This window comes from Mus musculus, chromosome 14, assembly GCF_000001635.26.
Source record: "Mus musculus strain C57BL/6J chromosome 14, GRCm38.p6 C57BL/6J".
Taxonomy (NCBI): domain Eukaryota; kingdom Metazoa; phylum Chordata; class Mammalia; order Rodentia; family Muridae; genus Mus; species Mus musculus.
This window is the reverse complement of record NC_000080.6, coordinates 84125581-84138274: the sequence shown is the minus strand read 5'-3', so window position 1 is coordinate 84138274 and position 12694 is coordinate 84125581. Positions and strand designations below refer to the sequence as shown.

Below are 12694 nucleotides of genomic sequence, written 5' to 3'. Positions count from 1 at the left end.
AATTTCAACTGAAAATGAATTTAGGAGAATAGACACAAGCCCAGGTCTAGTGCTTGAGGGCCTGTTTCTAAGTGGCCTGTTCACTGTAATTATGAGCAAATAATTCTTCAGTATTTCAAAGGAGGGTTAATTTTTAAAGGTTATTTTATTAACTCCACTATCGGTCTACTTTTAGTGCCTTGCATAGTGTGGTCAGAAAAAAATAATTCTGTGAGTTATTAAAATAATGTTAGAAAACTGTTTCAAAAAGTCTGGCTAAATACTAAATCATCACAGTATAATGTATATCTTAGGCTTTTAGAGCAGTGTATATTTAACTCACAGTTTCTGAACTCAGGTTACTTCTGAGACACCAGTCTTTTATTGACAAAGGCACTATAAATATTTGTAGATATTTATAAGTTTGTGTTAAAGTAATCATACCAATAGGTTTCATTATTAAATATTTAATGATATATATGTATATGTATATACGTATCATATTTTCTTCATATTTACTTCTTTTTATCTATTTATATTCATTTAAAAAACTAATAGTGATATATTATTTTAAAATATCATACAGTTAATATATTTGGAGTTATTTAAAATTTATATTGAGAAAAACGTATTTTCAGTATTGCTGTAGACAAATATCTACATAAGACTTGTCATTGATTGTTGTTTTATATCAAACAACTTTTATTTTATTTATTTTTTTAATTAGGTATTTTCCTCATTTACATTTCCAATGCTATCCCAAAAGTCCCCCATACCCTACCCACCCACTCCCACATTTTGGCCCTGGCATTCCCCTGTACTGGGGCATGTAAAGTTTGCAAGTCCAATGGGCCTCTTTTTCCAGTGATGGCTGACTAGGCCATCTTTTGATACATATGCAGCTAGAGTCAAGAGCTCCGGGGTACTGGTTAGTTCATATTGTTGTTCCACCTATAGCGTTGCAGATCCCTTTAGCTCCTTGGGTACTTTCTCTAGCTCCTCTATTGGGGGCCCTGTGATCCATCCAATAGCTGACTGTGAGCATCCACTTCTGTGTTTGCTAGGCCCCTGCATAGTCTCACAAGAGACAGCTATATCTGGGTCCTTTCAGCAAAATCTTGCTAGTGTATGCAATGGTGTCAGCGTTTGGAAGCTGATTATGGGATGAATCCCCGGATATGGCATTCTCTAGATGGTCCATCCTTTCTTCTTGATGTTCCTTTGAAACCCCATGCCCAGTGGTTCCATTTCTCTTCCTAAATTCTTCCTTCTATTTTCATTTCTTTTAAAGAATTAAATGCCACAAATTGAAGAAAGCCTACAACAGCTTTATTTATTTTTTCTTTAATAAAAATTGATGTTTTCATGAAGTCATTGTTTTTTATAGCAAGTAGTATTCCACTGAGTAAATGTACTACATTTTCTGCATCTATTCCTCTGTTGAGAGACATCTGGGTTCTTTCCAGCTTCTGTCTATTATAAATATGGTTGCTATGAACATAGTGCAGCATGTGTCCTTAATATATGTTGGAGCACCTTCTGGGTATATGCCCACGAGTGGTATAGCTAGGTTCTCAGGTAGTATTATGTCTAATTTTCTGAGGAACCACCAGTCTGATTTCCACAGTGGTTGTACAAGTTTACAATCCCACCAACAATGGAGGAGTGTTCCTCTTTCTCCGAATCCTTGCCAGCATCTACTGTCACCTGAGTTTTTTATCTTAGCCATTCTGATTGGTGTGAAGTGGAATCTCAGGGTTGTTTTGATTTGAAGTTCCCTGATGACTAAGGATGTTGAACATTTCTTTAGGTGCTTCTCGGCCATTCGAGTATCCTCATTTGAGAATTCTCTGTTTAGCTCTGATCATCATGAAATTTTCAGGCTAATGAATGAACCTAGAAAATATCATTCTGAGTGAAGTAACCCAGTCACAAAAGAACACACATTATATGCAATCACTGATAAGTGGATATTAGCCCAAAGGTTGGAATACCCACGGACCATATGAATCTCAAGAAGAACGAAAACCAAAGTGTGGATGCTTCAGTGCTTCTTAGAAGGCGGAACAAAATGCTCACAGAAGGAATATGGAGACAAAGTGTGGAGCAGAGACTGTAGGAAAGGCCATCCAGAGACTGCACACCTGGGGATTCATCCCATATACAGTCACCAAACACAGACACAATTGTGGATGCCAACAAGTGCTTGCTGACAGGAGCCTGATATAGCTCTCTCCTGAGATGCTCTGTCAGAGCCTGACAAATACAGAGGATGCTAGCAGCCAACCATTGAACTGATCATGGGTTCTCTAATGGAGGAATTAGAGAAAGGACTAAAGGAGCTGAGGGGGTTTGCAGCCCGTGGGTGGAGTAACAGTGTCAACAGGCCAGATCCCTGTAGCTCCTGGGAACTGGACCACCAACCAAAGAATATACATGGAGGAACCCATGGCTCCAGCTGCATATATAGCAGAGGATGGCCTTGTTTGGTATCAATGGGAGTAGCCACCCTTGGTCCTGTGGCGTTTGATGCCCCAGTGTAGGAAATGCCAGGGCAGGAAGGCAGGAGTTGGTGGGAGGCTGGGGGAACACCCTCATAGAGGCATGGAGAGGAGTGATAGGATTGTCTGTTTTCAAAGAGAAGAGCTGGAAAGGGAATAACACTTGAAATGTAAATAAAGAAAATATACAATAAAAGAAAAAAATGATGTTTTTTAAAATTTATTGTTTATTTAACTTACTGTGATGATTTCCAAATCTATCGTTTTTTATGTGTGGTATGATTTTATTCTTCTTTATGGTTGGTGAAACTTTGTGGTACAGATTACCATCTTTTCTTCATTCAGTTATATCTCATGCATGGTACAGTTACTGCTACTAATGACTCAATAAATTTATATTTGCAGACATGCTTTGTTGTGTTCACATAGATTCTTTTGTGTCTATACACATGAGTATTATGTTTGGGTCATAGTATAGTTCCCTATTTAGTAGTCTGGAGAAAATTTCATGATTCTATTGTGTCTTAAGTAATCACAACCTTAATGCTGAAATTGAAATTCAATAATAAAGATGTTTGAGAAAGCAACTTACATTTATTAGCTGAGATGAAAATTTCTGTAATGTGAATAAGAAAATAGTTCATTTTTTTCATTGTAAACAAAGGAGAAAATATTGATTCAAAGGTAGATAAATACATATCACACTTATTAACAATTCAAATTCACCTATTCATAGACACACACACACACACACACACACACACACACACACACACACACACACCACAGACACACACCTGCACACATATTCATTGCACCTGTGGAAAGCATAGAGAAAAGAATGCAAATAAATTTTGGTATTGTTAAAGTGGTTCTATTCATATCATTTGTCTAAATATAATAAACAAATTGACTGAGGCTTTTATTTCTTTGGGTAAATTTTTATCTTTCTCTTTGTAATACAATATTTACACTTTGATGTCTCAGTCCTCATTCAATAGAATGAGAGGGAACAGATACCAACATTCATATTGTGACGTATGTTTCCATTTGAAAATGTTTCTTATTCTTTGTAAAGTCAATTATTTTTTTTCTCAACCTGGAACATTCATTCATATTCATTATTATTATTATTATTATTATTATTAAATCTCCTTTAAAGTCCTGCCATTATCCCTCTCCAGGTCTTCCCCCTGACTCTTCCTCATCCCATGACTGCCTACCCCAGTCTTCAAGAGGATCTCTCCATCCCAACTTCCATCCCACCATGCCTCCCCAATCCCAGGTGCTCAAGTCTCTCAAGGGTTAGATGTTTCTTCTCTCACTGAGGCCATACCAGGCAGTCCTCTGTTGCTAAGCTTCCAAATAATCATTATTCTGTCCATTGCAAACATATCTGGTTATTAACTTTTCATATCATATTCAGTCCTCAATTGCTTTTTAATTATAAAGGCTAATACTCTCTTTCTATTCTTTAAAAATGATTTTCAGCTATATTTATTTCTCTTGTAAGATCTTTTAATATTTTATGCATGTACGTTCATTTTATGAGACATATTTTTGGGTGACATTAAGCTTATAGAGAATACAGGCATTCCTCCCTCTCTCTTGCCCCTCTCCTAGTTTCTAGATTTAAAATTTGTATTAATGTAGTAAAGTTCTACAACTAGCAAGAATTGATGCATTATGATTAATTATATTCTGCCTTTGTCATTAAAATTCATTCATAGTATTGATCATTCAATGTATTTTCATGAATGTTAGTTCTTGGTTTCACTGTCACTATATCACTGTTAATAGTGTCCTGGCACTAATATCCCTTAAGCATCACTTATACAATTTTATTTCATTCCAGATCCTGTACATACACTGAGTGTTTTATTGTCTCTATATTTCTGTTTTTCCCAGAATTCTGCTTTGTCAAATTTGTATAGTATATGCCATTTTGAGATTAGGTTCTCTGATTTGTCAATGTCCTTTGAGATCTAAGGTTTTCCTCAGGTTTGATATTTTATTTATGTCCATTACCGAGTAATGTTATACTGCATGAAGGTATTGCAGCTTGTTCACAAACTCTTATCATCAAAAATCCCTGAAATCCTTTAGAGCATGAGAAAAAAATTACTGTGGGTTCAGTTTTTGGCCTAGGATACAAAGACTTCCAGGTCAACACAATGGGAAATTGTCTTGAAACAAAGCAATGAAAAACCAAACCAAACAAAAACAAAAATGAAACAAACAAAACAAAGCATAAGAAATGGTGAAAAGTTGTTCCTTCATATTATGGAATTTTTTATAAAATACTGTTACAATATTTACATGAAGCTATGTTTAAATTATGTATGCACTTTTATAAGGGATGGATTAAATAGTTTATTTTTTATTAATATACATTTTTATTTAATCTTTTTATTTTACATTCCAGTTTTTATCCCCCTCCCAGTCTACCTTCTGAATGTTTCACCTCCTGTACCATCTCCCCCAATATCTACAAGGATGTCCCCACTCCTGTACACTCCAGCCCACCAGACCTCCCTTGTCCCTGGGGCCTAAAATCTTTTGAGTGTTACATACATCTTCTCTGAGTCCAAACCTGGCAGTCCTCAGCTGTATATGTGTTTGAGGCCTCAAATCAACTGGTGTATGCTACCTGGTTGGTGGCCAGTATTTGAGAGACCTTGGAGGCTGGAGATATAGTTTAATTGAGATGGCTGGTCCTCCTACAGGGTTGTCTTCCTCCTCAGCTTCTTCCAGCATTTCCCTAATTCAATCACAACGGTCAGCAGCTTCTGTTTATTGGCTGAGTGTAAATATCTGCATCTAACTCTAGCTGGTGATGGGTCTTTCAGAAATCAGTAATTTTTTTTTAATACCTGTACAGGATTTTCTTTTCTTTTTTATTAGATATTTTCTTTATTTACATTTCAAATGTTATCCCCTTTCCTTGTTTCTCTTCTGAAAGCACCCCATCCCATCCTCATTCCTCCTGCTCACTAACCCACCAACTCCTGCTTCCCTGGCCTGGCATTCCCCTACACTGGGGCATAGAGCCTTCACAGGTCCAAGGACCTCTCCTGTCTTTGATGTCCCACAAGGTCATCCTCTGCTATATATGTGGCTGGAGCCATGGGTCCCTCCATGTGTACTCTTTGGTCGGTAGTTTAAACCCTGGGAGCTCTAGAGTTACTAGTTGGTTGATATTGCTGTTCCTCCTATGGAGCTGCAAATCCCTCAACTCCTTGGATATTTTCTCTAGCTCTTCCATTAGAGACCCTTTGTTCTGTCCCATGGATGGCTGTGAGCATCCACTTTTGTATTTGTCAGTCACTGGCAGAGCCTCTCAGGAGACAGCTATCAGGGTCCTGTCAGCAAGCAGTAGTCGCCATCCACAATAGTGTCTGGGTTTGGTGGTTGTATATGGGATGGATCCCCAAGTGGGACAGTCTCTGGATGGCCTTTCCTTCAGTTTCTGCTTCACACTTTTTCTCTGAATTTCCTCCCATGGTTATTTTGATCCCCCTTCTAAGAGGGACCAAAGTATCCACACCCTGGTCTTCCTTCTTCTTGAGCTTCATGTGGTCTGTCAAGTGTCTCTTGGGTATTCCAAACTTCTGGGCTAATATCTACTTATCAGTGAGTGCATATCATGTGTGTTCTTTTGTGATTGGGTTACCTCACTCAGGATGATATTTTCTAGTTCCATCTATTTGCCTTAGAATTTAATGAATTCATTGTTTTTAATATCTGAGCAGTACTTCATCTCTTTCCTTGGTGATCATAGTCTGTTAATAGATGAAAAATTCAAACAAAATTTCTTGTTGTTCTACCTTGTCATCTGCAGTTATTGTTACTTTTCTTTTATTCATTCATTTTTTCACTCACTCATTCATTCACTTATCTTTAGGCTACCATTAGCCATTATTCTTCTTTTATTATTATTATTTTTTCCTTTATTGACCATTTCTTCAGTGACCTGTTTGCAATCCATACTATCTTCAGAAGTATAGTCAGCTTCTGTCTTATGAAAAGCTTCTTCTTTGTTATCTCATAAACATACATGTTTTCCAGTACATCATTACACAGGCTCTTCTCAAGAGAAGATACATACACACACACACACACACACACACACACACACACACACACACACACACAGGTGTGTGATAATCTTAATCATTGTCATTGCAAACACAAAGAAAGAAAGAAAGAAAAAGAAAGAAAGAAAGGAAGGAAGGAAGGAAGGAAGGAAGGAAGGAAGGAAGGAAGAAAGAAAGAAAGAAAGAAAGGAAGGAAGAAAGGAAGAAAGGAAGAAACTTTTATTGTCACCTTCACTGAATTTTTCCTTAAAACATTAGATTCTCTAATACAGCCCATTGTCTTATTACACAGGAGTCATTAGCACACTTACTAATAGGATATTCTTTTCATCAACTAAATTTTTATATGATTACTAATATGATGTGTGGATACTATTACTCAGCAATGTGTGTATATCCTTACAGTTAATTCGATTAGTTCTATACTGAAATTATATATTATAGTTATAGTTTGCCCTAAGTTAATTAATACTTTCTTCTTTCCTTCAAGATATATTCACAAAGCAGTATACTTTACTGAGATTTCTAGTCATTCTATTTATGTTTTTATCACGATGTAAACACTGGCAAAAAGTATGTCTTTTCAGCTATAGAGATCTAATACAGACAACTGTGGTCTACCACATAGAACCTTTTTTTTTTTTTTTTTTTTTTTTTTTTGCCTTGAAGGAGTGAAATAAATTATATAATGACCAAAGGCCTAATAGAGTTGATTTAGTAAATGTCACAAAATAACTTCAGCTTCAAAAGCAGTTAGATTACTATATTTTTCACTGATGGAAGAAAATAAAGAAAAATGCATGCAATTAGAAAAAAATACTTGAAAGTTTTTGCCCTTTCCTGGTTTGAAAGGTCATACATGATATGTACTTCTATTTCATAGGACCTGTGAAAGAGAAAATATTTCTTTCATAGACAGAGAAAAATGCAACTGGTTTCTTTTAAAAGTAGAAAAAAATCAATAGATTGTTTTGTAAAAGATATGTGTCAAGAAAGTCTAAAAGTAGAAATGTTACGAAGAAATAGTAACAAGATTAAAAACATATTGAATGACCAAAATATAAGCAATGGATTAAAATATTTTAATTGGGTGTAATTAAAAAAATAAGTATATTTAAATCTCTGAAGTTACAGCTTGTTTTTAAATACACAGTACTTACTAAATAGGTACATAAGTCGTGAGTTTAAGTTTAGATTAAGTATAAGTAAAATTAGCTTTTTATATGGTTTTGTATTAAATTCTACTGCAACCTATTTAGTTCCTTTATGTAGGCCAGAATTACACTATAAAAACCTTAAATTGTCTCTAGTATCGTTCAGAAATTTAATTGCTATTAGATAAAGATTCTAAATAGTGCTTGTTAGTTGTGCTTTTTAGAGTAGTATGTTATGATGAATCAATTATTAATGTGAAAACAAAAAAAATACATTGTCCTTTTAGAAGTAAAAATGTGCGTAAAAGAAATAAAGGCACATTTTTTTATGTGTTGCATCTCCAGAGATGAGTGACACGTTCCTAGCTGAAAGTATGCTCATTACTTCGTGATCATAAGAAGAGAATATTTCCAAATAGTGTCATAATTTGAAAACCAGAGACATAAAATCAATTCTTTGTTTTGTTGAGTTAGCTCAGTTGTTATGAGAGTACTTTCTGCTTTTACAAAGGACCTTAATTAGTTCTCAGAGTTCCCAGGGCAGCTTCTGATCACCTGTAACTTGAGTCCCAGGGATCCAGATGCTTTTCTCTGCACTCCCATGGCATCACATGCTCACGTGGTACAAACACATTCATGCACTCATACACATAAAAATATACAACCTAAAATATTTAATAAAACTCACGTTAATTTGCTTTACAGTTTTATTATCTACAAGTGTCCTTCAAAATGTTTGAAATGCTTTATAATTAATTGAATAGTATACTAAGGTTTTTGAGTGGCTGATGAATTATATAAAATGTATTTCGATTTGAAAAGTAATAAAATTGCTGTCACTTGGCTACTTTTTAGCAGAATACATTTGAAGATATATATGAAGGTATTCCACAGATATGATGACTCTTCAGTGTCTGATGTAAATTCTAATTATCTGTTTCAAAGCATGGTATATATTTTCTTTAAAGCCATGAATTGAATTTCTTGATGCCATAATACTTTAATATATGTTGTACTGACACCCAAACCAAAAAAAATTATTCTTTTGCTACCTCATATTTTCTACTGTTATGAATTGTAACACAAATATCTGTGCTATAATGGTCTTAGGTGTCCCCTAGGAAAGGGTTGTTTGGTGTTCAATGTGGTTGCAGCTCATCTTTTGAGAACCATTGCTCCAACTGCTCAACTAGTAAATCCTTTTAGCCTTATAGAATTATTTTTTATTAGGTATTTTCCTCATTTACATTTCCCAATGCTATCCCAAAAGTCCCCCATACACAACCCCCCACTCCTCTATCCAACCACTCCCCCTTTTTGGCCCTGGCGTTCCCCTCTACTTGGGCATATAAAGTTTGCAAGTCCAATGGGCCTCTTTTCCCAGTGATGGCCAACTAGGCCATCTTTTGATACCTTTATTTATAATAGCCAGAAGCTTGAAAGAACCCAGATGTCTTTCAACAGAGGAATGGATACAGAAAATGTGATACATTTACACAATGGAATACTACTGAGCTATTAAATACAATGAATTATTGAAATTATTAGGCGAATGGATGGAACTAGAAAATATCATCCTGAGTTAGGTAACCCAATCACAAAAGAACACACATGGTATGCACTCACTGATAAGTGGATATTAACCCAGAAGCTCGGAATACCTAAGATACAAATTATAAGATTCACAGACCAAATAAAGCTCAAGAAGGAAGACCAATGTAAAGATAATTAAGTCCTTCTTAGAAGGGGGAACAAAATACCCATGGTAGGAGATACAGTGACAAAGTGTGGAGAAAAAACTGAAGAGAAAGCCATTCAAAGACTGCCCCCACCTGGGGATCCATCCCATATACAGTCACCAAACCTAGACACTCTTGTTGATGCCAATTAGTGCTTGCTAACAGGAGCCTGATATAGCTGTCTCCTGAGAGGCTCTGCCAGTGGCTGACACATTCAGAGGTGGATACACTCAGCCAACCATTGGACTGAGCACAAGTTCTCTAATGGAGGAGCTAGAGAAAGGACTGTAGGAACTGAAGGAGCTTGATACAATTAGCCTCATAGAAGAAACAGCAATATTAACCAACTCGTGATTCCACAGCTCCCAGGGACTAAATCACCAACCAACGAGTACACATGGAGGGACCCATGGCTTCAGCTGCATGTGTAACAGAGAATGGCCTTGTTGGATATCAGTGGGAGGAGAGGCCCTTGGTCCTGTGAAGGCTAGATGCCCCAGTGTAGGGGAATCCCAAGAGAGGGAAGCAGGAGTTGGTGGATTGGTTGCAGCGGGAGGGGGGTTGGGTTATGGAGTTTTTGGAGGGGAAACCAGAAAAGGGGATCACATTTGAAATGTAAATAACAAGATTATCTAATAAAAAAATAATATTTCCCTGGTTACATAGCTCTCTGTTAAATGTGTGTCCTTAGTGAATCTTTTACAAGTAATTGATGGCTGAAAAAGAAAGGGATACATCTTTGTTCCTCTGCTTGATCCTCACCTTAGCAAATTCCTTTAATGTGTGTAAATGGATTCTATTAGAGTATCTGATACTGTCCTACCTCCATGAAACTGGAAGAACCCAATCATCTCAATTTTAACCCAGAGTGCTCATTTTAAATTTATAAAGATTTGGAAATTCTAATGTCTTTCCTTTATTCTTTCAGCTCTAGGATTGTAGCAGTGGACTGCCATTGATTAACCAAGGGAAAAAGGTTTCTCATATCTTTTCTGTGTTTTCCACTCTTCAATAACTAGTTAGAAAGTCTTTATATTTGATTATCTTTGCTAGAGTAATTTCTGGGGATTCTATACTCATATTGAATTATAAATAATGCAGAGTACAGTATAAGTAAGCCTGTACCAAGTGAACACAAAATCATACAAGTTGAAATGATTTAAAGAGAAAAATATGTTAGAAATTGAAAGAAGTATAGATGTTTGGCAGCCCAACAATATAAATAGTAAGGATTTGAAAAAGATGGGTATAAAGATCCTGAGTAAAACACAAGGATGTGAAATAGATGGAAATGTTTACTGTATGTAGTAGAATGTGGGTGATGGCAACTCTTTACAGTATATAGTAGACTGTGTGGGTGGGGGAAACTAAATCATACATAGTGGGCTGTGCTTGAAATAGATATGTTAGTGTGTGCACAGGAAACACAGCAAGCCAGGCGCTCAGCATGAAAGATGTCAGAGAACCAATCTCTGCTCTAACTTTACAGCCTGAATGAACCAGAAAGCATCCTTAAAGTTGTGGAAACCTCTGTATGCTGTGAAGATCTGACATTAGGGGATCAATTATATTAACATAACTGGGTAATGCTCAAATATGCTCAGAAAGCTGGCATAAAATATTAACAAGAAAACTGGTTTATATTTCAGGGTAATATGGTGGGTTTTATGTTTTTATTTGCTCATTTTATGTTTGTTTCTTCATTTTCATATTTTTTTGCTTTGTTTTCCATTTTTGATAGACCCTAAATAAAGAACTGCCTTGAATTATTAGAGAAATATTATTAGATAATGGAAAGGAGGAAGAAGTTGCTATAACTATGGATTTAATACTATGCCTTGGAGCAAAGGTTGAAGTAAAGTAATTTCTGCTGGGGGTGGCTGCTTCCTCGCAGTGTCTCACAGGATGAACCATCGCCCCCACCGTGCCATGGCTGAGTAACTTGGACACTGTGTTGATGGTGAGCAAGAAGGGCCCCACGGCAGCACAGGTCAAGTCTAAGCAGGCCATCATAGCAACTCAGCGATGAGGAGATGTAGAGATATCCAAGAAATGGGCTGCTGGCCAGAATACACAGCCAAGCATCACGACCCTGGAGGTGGGCAAAGTGATCCAGCAGAGCAAAGGCCTGACCCAGAAGAACCTGGCCACAATGAGAAAATTAAAATCAATGAGAAGCCGCAAGTCATTGCAGACTATGAAAGTGGACAGGCCATTCCAAATAACCAGGTTTTGGACAAAATTGAGAGAGCACTGTGCCTTCAAGCTCTGGGGAAGGACATCGGGAAGCCTATTGAGAAAAGGCTGAAGGCAAAATGAACACAAAGCCTTGAAGCCAGTGGTTCCAACTGAGCTCTTCTGGCTGGTCCGCTAGGACCACCAGCACTGCCTTGGGTCAAAGGGAACATGGAGGTCAGGCCTGTGTGCCCCCTCAACCCACAACTGCTTTCAAAGCAAAACCTTGCAAAGTGAAAAAAAAAAGGTTGTACTGGCTAGTCTTATATTAATTTGATATAAGTTAGAGTCATCTAAATGAAAGGAACGAACCTCAGTTGAGAAAATGCCTCTATAAGATTCAATTCTAAAGCGTTTTCTTAATTAGTGATTGATGAGGGAGAACCTTATGTGTGGGGCCACTCCTAGGCTGATGGTCCCAGGTTTTGTAAGAAAGCAGACTAAGCAAGCCACGGGAGAAAGCCAGTAAGTAGCTCCTCCACGCTCTGTCCTGTCTGAGTACCTGTCTTGTTCCCTTTGGTGATTAGCAACCATATGGAAGTATAAGCTGAATAACCTTTTCTTCCCCATGATGATTTGGCCACCGTGTTTTATTACAGCAGTAGTAACTCTCACACACAGAAGTAACACAGAACAGTTGACTTGTGAATATTGACTATAAACTAAAAATAATCATTATCCTCCCTGAAATAATTTGGTAGGCAAATGCTACTGAATGATGAAGGAGGTTTTCTGCTCTGATGGACATGATAGAAAGTCATGAAGTGCATTGTAAACACAGACTGAAGTGGCTGTTGAATGAATGTGTAAGGTGAGTTAGGAAGAAAAAGAGTACACCGTCACAATGAGCCTTCAAATATAGTGACAGTGAGTCAGATAATCCATTCCCCAAGATTCAAAGTTCAAGAGGATAAAGGAGAACTGCTTGTTTCATAATTGGTAATATATCTATTATGTGAAGGACATTTATCTATTTGACGATTCAAAAC

General features: G+C 36.8%; 1 pseudogene; it reads left to right on the top strand.

Annotated features, from left to right (window-relative positions):
• The first annotated feature begins 11289 nt into the window (after window positions 1-11289).
• Window positions 11290-11789, top strand: Gm29800 (annotated as a pseudogene).
• The last annotated feature ends 905 nt before the right edge of the window (window positions 11790-12694 follow it).